Source organism: Lepisma saccharinum, chromosome 21 (genome assembly GCF_977018435.1).
Source record: "Lepisma saccharinum chromosome 21, izLepSacc3.1, whole genome shotgun sequence".
Taxonomy (NCBI): domain Eukaryota; kingdom Metazoa; phylum Arthropoda; class Insecta; order Zygentoma; family Lepismatidae; genus Lepisma; species Lepisma saccharinum.
This window is the reverse complement of record NC_139249.1, coordinates 49,379,399-49,385,398: the sequence shown is the minus strand read 5'-3', so window position 1 is coordinate 49,385,398 and position 6,000 is coordinate 49,379,399. Positions and strand designations below refer to the sequence as shown.

The 6,000-nt window shown below is 35.0% G+C and overlaps 1 pseudogene across 1 annotated transcript in view; it reads left to right on the top strand.

Moving 5' to 3' along the window:
- The first annotated feature begins 3,214 nt into the window (after positions 1–3,214).
- LOC146004172 (ribose-5-phosphate isomerase-like) overlaps positions 3,215–6,000 on the top strand; it is a 76,433-nt pseudogene continuing 73,647 nt past the window's right edge. The window contains exons 1-2 of the transcript XR_014443899.1: positions 3,215–3,223; positions 4,325–4,411. The product of XR_014443899.1 is annotated as a ribose-5-phosphate isomerase-like (transcript). The remainder of the gene's footprint in view (positions 3,224–4,324; positions 4,412–6,000) is intronic.

The following is a 6,000-nucleotide window of genomic DNA, read 5'->3' as shown; positions in this document are numbered from 1 at the left end:
GATTGTTGGGGAGACTAGCAACAGTTTATTTGAGATGCGCAATTTCTGCTTGAATGTTTTTGATATCCTCAGATTTTAAAAGTTGATGTACTGCTCTCCTCATAGCTCTGATTTCCTGAGAAGTAGGCAAAGCAGCTACAGTATTCTGAAGTGTGGTAAGAGTTAATTTTATAGCATCGAGTTCTGTTGCATCAGCTGCAATTTTCAAAATTTCTTGCAGTTGCGTTATGTCATCCTGCGTAGGTGTAGACTGTTGCAGTGTCTCTAATTTACTCTGAATGTCGTCAATAAGATGATGGAAATGCGATAATTCTGATTCAGTATTCAAGCTTTCAAGCTTAGTAACTTGCTGTTGAACTATAGCTAGAATATCAGTAATGCCAGGCAGTTTCGATTACACTTGTTTCCTGTACACTTGTTAGCTCATTTCTCATGGTTGCCATAGTATCTTCAATGTGAGCTATGGTACCTTGTATCTTCCCAACATTTTCATAAGTCTCCAACTGTAATTTGATGAAAACATCGCTACGAGCAATAGCATTTAATTCAGAAGATCACGGTAAATTATTGATAAAATCTTCCAATGTCTGTAGTTTCGATTGAACTTCTGTTATAGCTGTATGCAGTTCATCTGTCTGTAATTCAGATTTGATACTTTGCAATGTAGGAACTTTGAAAGATTGAAACTGTTCTTGCAATTTAGCAATACTAGCATTTACCTTCTCATATTCTTCTTGAGTTTTGATATTCTGGATGATGGTTTGCAGTTCAGTACGAATACTATTTGTCTGGTCATTTAATTGCTATTTCAGCTGTTCGTTATTCGTTCTCTGGATTTGTCTAAATTTATCAAGTTCTTTTTTCAAGTTGGCAATATTCTCTTCTAAGTTCTGAAGATTATCCATTGAAGCTAAATTAGGATATTTCTCAAGCAAAGATTTGAGTTCTCCATCAATTTTTACGATAGGATCAATCAGTTGAGTTTGAAGATTTGTAATCTCTGCTTGAATATTTAGATTTAGCGAATTCTGTAATATGAGTAAATTTGATTTCAGTTTCTTTAGACATACATCTAAACTAGCAATCTCGCTGGAATTATCTGGAATCTCCTGCCGCCTTCTATTACCAAATATATCCATGTTTTTTTTTTATTTTTTATTTTAGGTATTTTATATATTAATAAGAGGATATATTATTCTTATTTCGATAAACAGAGAAATCAATTTATCATACTCTCCAATTATCTCAGCATACGAAAATTCACCAGCTTCCACATCATAAGACGTATCAGGAAGTAATGTACTTTGTTTAATTCTATACAAATTTCGACCTATGTGCAAAACTGCTGCATTGGGTGGTGAAATGTTTCTTTGAATTTTCCCACTAACAGGTAACTTATGTGATGATAAGTTATTATTAAATACAAATAAGTGCTTTCCAGTATCCTCGTCAACATGAGATGAAATACTATTCAAGTGAACAAGAAGTAACTCTTTCAATTGATGATAAATTTCTCTAAATACATCCATGGTCACTGGAATTCTCTCTACAGGCTGATTATGTTGTTGCTTTTTAAACCCAAAAATATTCATGATGTTTTATTTTATATTAGCTATTTTTAATTATATATAAAATATATATTTGTACTAAGTATAAAAAATTAATAAATACTTATAGTAAAAAAAATATCCCCCTGTGCTTAGCACATGAAAAAATGTATAGAAAAGCACTGCAACAACACGTCCGTACTATTCAACTGATCTCGCAAAACTGACTAATCTGTCACGTCACATCTTATCATAACAGGTTAGTATTTTATTAAGTTTCAGTTTTTTGTAAGACTATGCCTCAGTATGTTTGGTCTTTAGTGTTATTTTTCATGTTGGTATATATTGTAAAATGTGAAGAAAATATCAGACTCTACAACTATCGTAGAGTATTTTGGTGTGGTATTTAGATAGGTTGCATAAATTCAAATAATGTAATGCAAAAAACTCTTTAAGTAGCCTAAAAACATCTGAGACAAAAAGCTAATCAGAAGACAAAACGTCAGAGACAAGTCATCATAATATTACGTAATAACCTGTTTGCATAAACATGATGGAACAAGTTACCTTCTGTGCCATTGTAATGTTGCGTAATGTTATGTAATAACGTGTTGCATAAGCATGATGCAATAGTTTACCCTTATAAAAATACAATAAAGGGAGATTAATATAGGGGGCATCACAATATTATGTAATGTTACGTAATTTAACTCATAAAAAATTATGACACTCGTACCAAGTGTGAGGTGAAAAATCACAGATTTGCAATAGTATAAAATCAACAAAAACATCTTCAAAATACGTTTTCCACTGTGGTTAAATTAATAAAAACAATAGACCTCGACACTCGTACCAAGTGTGAGGTAAAAAATCAGATTTGCAATAGTATAAAATCGTCAAAAACATAATCAAAATAGGTTTAACATTGTGCTTAAATTAATAAAAATAATAGGCCTCGTACAAAGTGTTATTTTGAAGGAATCTGATTATACTACTATGGGCCCTTTTCTCTATCAATACGATAATGCCCCTGTCCACAGAGCAGGGTCCATTGCATCGTGGTAAAGGACAATCAGGTGGATGTGCTTAGCTGGCCCGCTGAAAGCCCTTACTGGAACCCCATAGAGCATCTTTGAGGTGACCTAGAGCCAGGAGCGGTTGGTTCTACCATTAGGTCACACGGTCATTTCCCCCCTCCATCCATTATGTATATGTATTTAAAAAGAACTACAATTATAACAATTCATTGTTTGCAACGCTTGTATTTTATTTACTTTGTCTCAAGCCGTCTTCATCCGAGCAAAGATGACTAGAGTGGGTTGGAAGAAACTTGGCAACATAGCAATGGTCACATTCTGCCTGCAGACTTCCTGCCTCACTGCTTTAACATCATCCCTTCATTCTGAGCTGCGGGAGAGGTCAGGGGGTTATGGGTGTTTTCATTGCAAGTGATCGCTGAGACCCAACATGTGGGGCGCTGTTTTTCAGTTTCTCGCTAGATGGTGGCTGGGGCAATTTACCGTATGTTATCGAACAAAAGGAAGGGAAGGAGGGAACTTGGGAAGACGTAGGTGGGAATTTTGTGTGTTTTGAGAATTTCTTAAAAATTGATGTGATTTAGTGAGTTCTTTACTGAATTGTTACAGTGTGCGTGAAAATAAAGCGAAATGAACCAGGTGAGATAACATGGAAAGTAAAATTTTAAATCACCAATACTGATTGTTGGAAAAAGGTTTATGCCCGTCAAGGCCAGAGCTTTGCCTAAATCACATGTTCAATGATAAAAAAAAGCAGAATATACAACAGAAAATTTAATAAAAATATCTACGAAAAGTGCGAATGGATGTATGGGTGTCCTGTACCTAATTCCCTTTTTGTTTTCTGTGCATTCAACTGAGAAGACACATGGACTAAAAGGAGCTAAAAAACTTGAAACATTTTCCTGCAAAAAAAAAAAAAAAAAATGTTTGTCAAAAAATCACTTCGACAATGAAATGAGTCTCGATGTCTTGGGGAAAACTGATATCAGAGTGCAACTTGATGATGCTTATGAAGTTTCTGTTCGAAGGCAAAACGAGCTCGTGACAAAAATAGATATATTTTGTCACATATTATGGATACAATTAAATTTTGTGGGGATTTTGAATTGGCTTTGCGTGGTCATGATGAGATAAAGGCCTCATTAATTACACTGCGACTCTTGACAATGTTTTGGAAGACTATTTAGAAAGTGATTCAAGGATCTTGAAAGATGCATCAATGGTAATTCAAAATGAACTTTTAGATGCGATTTTGTCTATTTGTCTTTAAACTGTAGGCCGATTCCCAATTTGCCTATCTGTGCTTAAAGTGGACTTAAAACACGAACTCTACAACACCAGGGGTCCCTTGTTTGAATCCTGGCCTGAGCATGGGTGTTCTTTGTTGATATCTCTTCATCAATCTCATCTCATCACTCATCCTTATCTTTCCGATGAGCCAAAAGTGGCAGAAAAGCTAAGTACAATAAACCAAACGAATCAGGTACACTTCTGGGGAAAAATTCCTTCAACATTAACATGTTGCTCCCCCACCCCTCTTTACTAAATACTGGCAAGTTAGATGTGGTCATTCTATATAGAAAAAAATGGAAAGCTGCAAAATAAATTTCATAGGATTGATGTACATTGTTACTATTGAGCTAGAATATGGGCTTTGAAAGTTTAAGGTTTATTTCAACCATTGTAGGTCATGTATTTTCGAATTAATTATTGTGTTTGTCATTCTTTATATCATAGGACAAGTCAGTTGTTGTCATCTGAAGTGGTTCTACAATTGTTTATGCAGTCGAGAGATTAGCTGAGCTTTTCATTTTTATAGAAAATGTAAATTGTTGAGAAGTACTAAAAAGTGTATTTTAGTCATGTTTGGGTCTTTTTAACATTGTAATATTTAGTGTGAAGAAACCCCAATGCCAACCCCTTTTTCACACAATGCATTTTTTTGCCTGCTAAGATGGTTTTGGTTTCTGGACCTACAACTAGTGTAATCCTCTGTGGGGTTACAGTTTCGTATTGTCCTTATGTATGCCAAGAACTCCTATACAGGTTCAGCTTTTATCAAATGTATGAAGGTTTCAATCATCAGATGTGTGTATTTGGTTTTAGTCTTGGTAAGTACTTCGTCTCCATGATGTGAATTTAAGAAGCTCTTCCTGGTTGTTTTAAATTGTGAAACCTATCATACATATTAACCTTGTAAAGTGATGGGTGCTAAATAATGTTAGTGCTGACACATTCATGCATGAATCAACATTAGGGTATCAGTGCAATGTACAGGATGTTTCACTCACTCTCAGCCCCTAATTTTCGCTTATAAAAATGAAACTGTTGGTCTAATGTAATGAAATTTACTATGGACATACCTTGATGTCTGAGAAGCATGGTGACATCACGAGTGTTGGATACGATCTTCAAAGAAGAAGGACACAATTTCTTGCATGCTGGCATTGGAAGTTTGGTAAGTGGTGCCATTCTGCTGAAAATAGCCATTACAAAGTTCCTCGTCTCGTCATCCAACTGATTTACAAACTCATGGAAGATTCCCATGTAGACTTCTGTATCCACTATTGTGTCGAAAAAGATTGTGCCAATAATGCAGCACCTTGATAAAGTGCACTACACTTCAATTTTTCATCATGAAGAGGTGTTTCGTGCACACTGTAAGGATTCTCAGTAGCCCAAAGCCTGGTACGTCACAACAGCAAGGCCAAGAACTCAGACTGAAAGCACACATCCGTATTATTATTATCATTATTATTATTATTATTTATTATTTCCATAGGGTTACAATTAAGCCATACAACATTTCATTTTGAACAAAATTCATAAAAATAATGACTTGATGCCCTATATAGTAAAAAAAAAATATGCAAAAGCTACATCTAAGGAAAATGTGACAAATTTACATTAGTATATATAGTGTTCTATAGTAGCAATGAAATAAAGAAAGTTTGAGAGTTATACACATTTAGAAGAAAAGAAAGTGTAAAGGTGTGTGGGTTTGGATATGAGTGTGTATGGAATTGCTGTTCGAAGTACAGGGATGAAAATTTTAAAATATATGTGTGTGGGTGGGGATGGTGAGCGGGGGTAAACACTGAAAATAATATTACTGGAGTTAGAATTTATAGACATGTGAACGTAGAAGACGACAGAACTGCACTTTGCTTGTACTGAGTTTGATCTTCGTTGGGAGTGAATTCCAGGTTACCGCTGCTAGGTATGAGAAAGACTTCTGACCAAATCTGCTTTTGTTGGGTTTGGGGATTACAAGGTCTCTATGTAAGGACGATCTGGTGTTTCGGGTGCTGAACTCTGAGCGGAGCTTAATCCTATGATGCAATGGAGATGATTTGTTATGTATGCTATGGAATACCTTATTCAAGTAGATGTAATGTATTCTCGAAGTGACT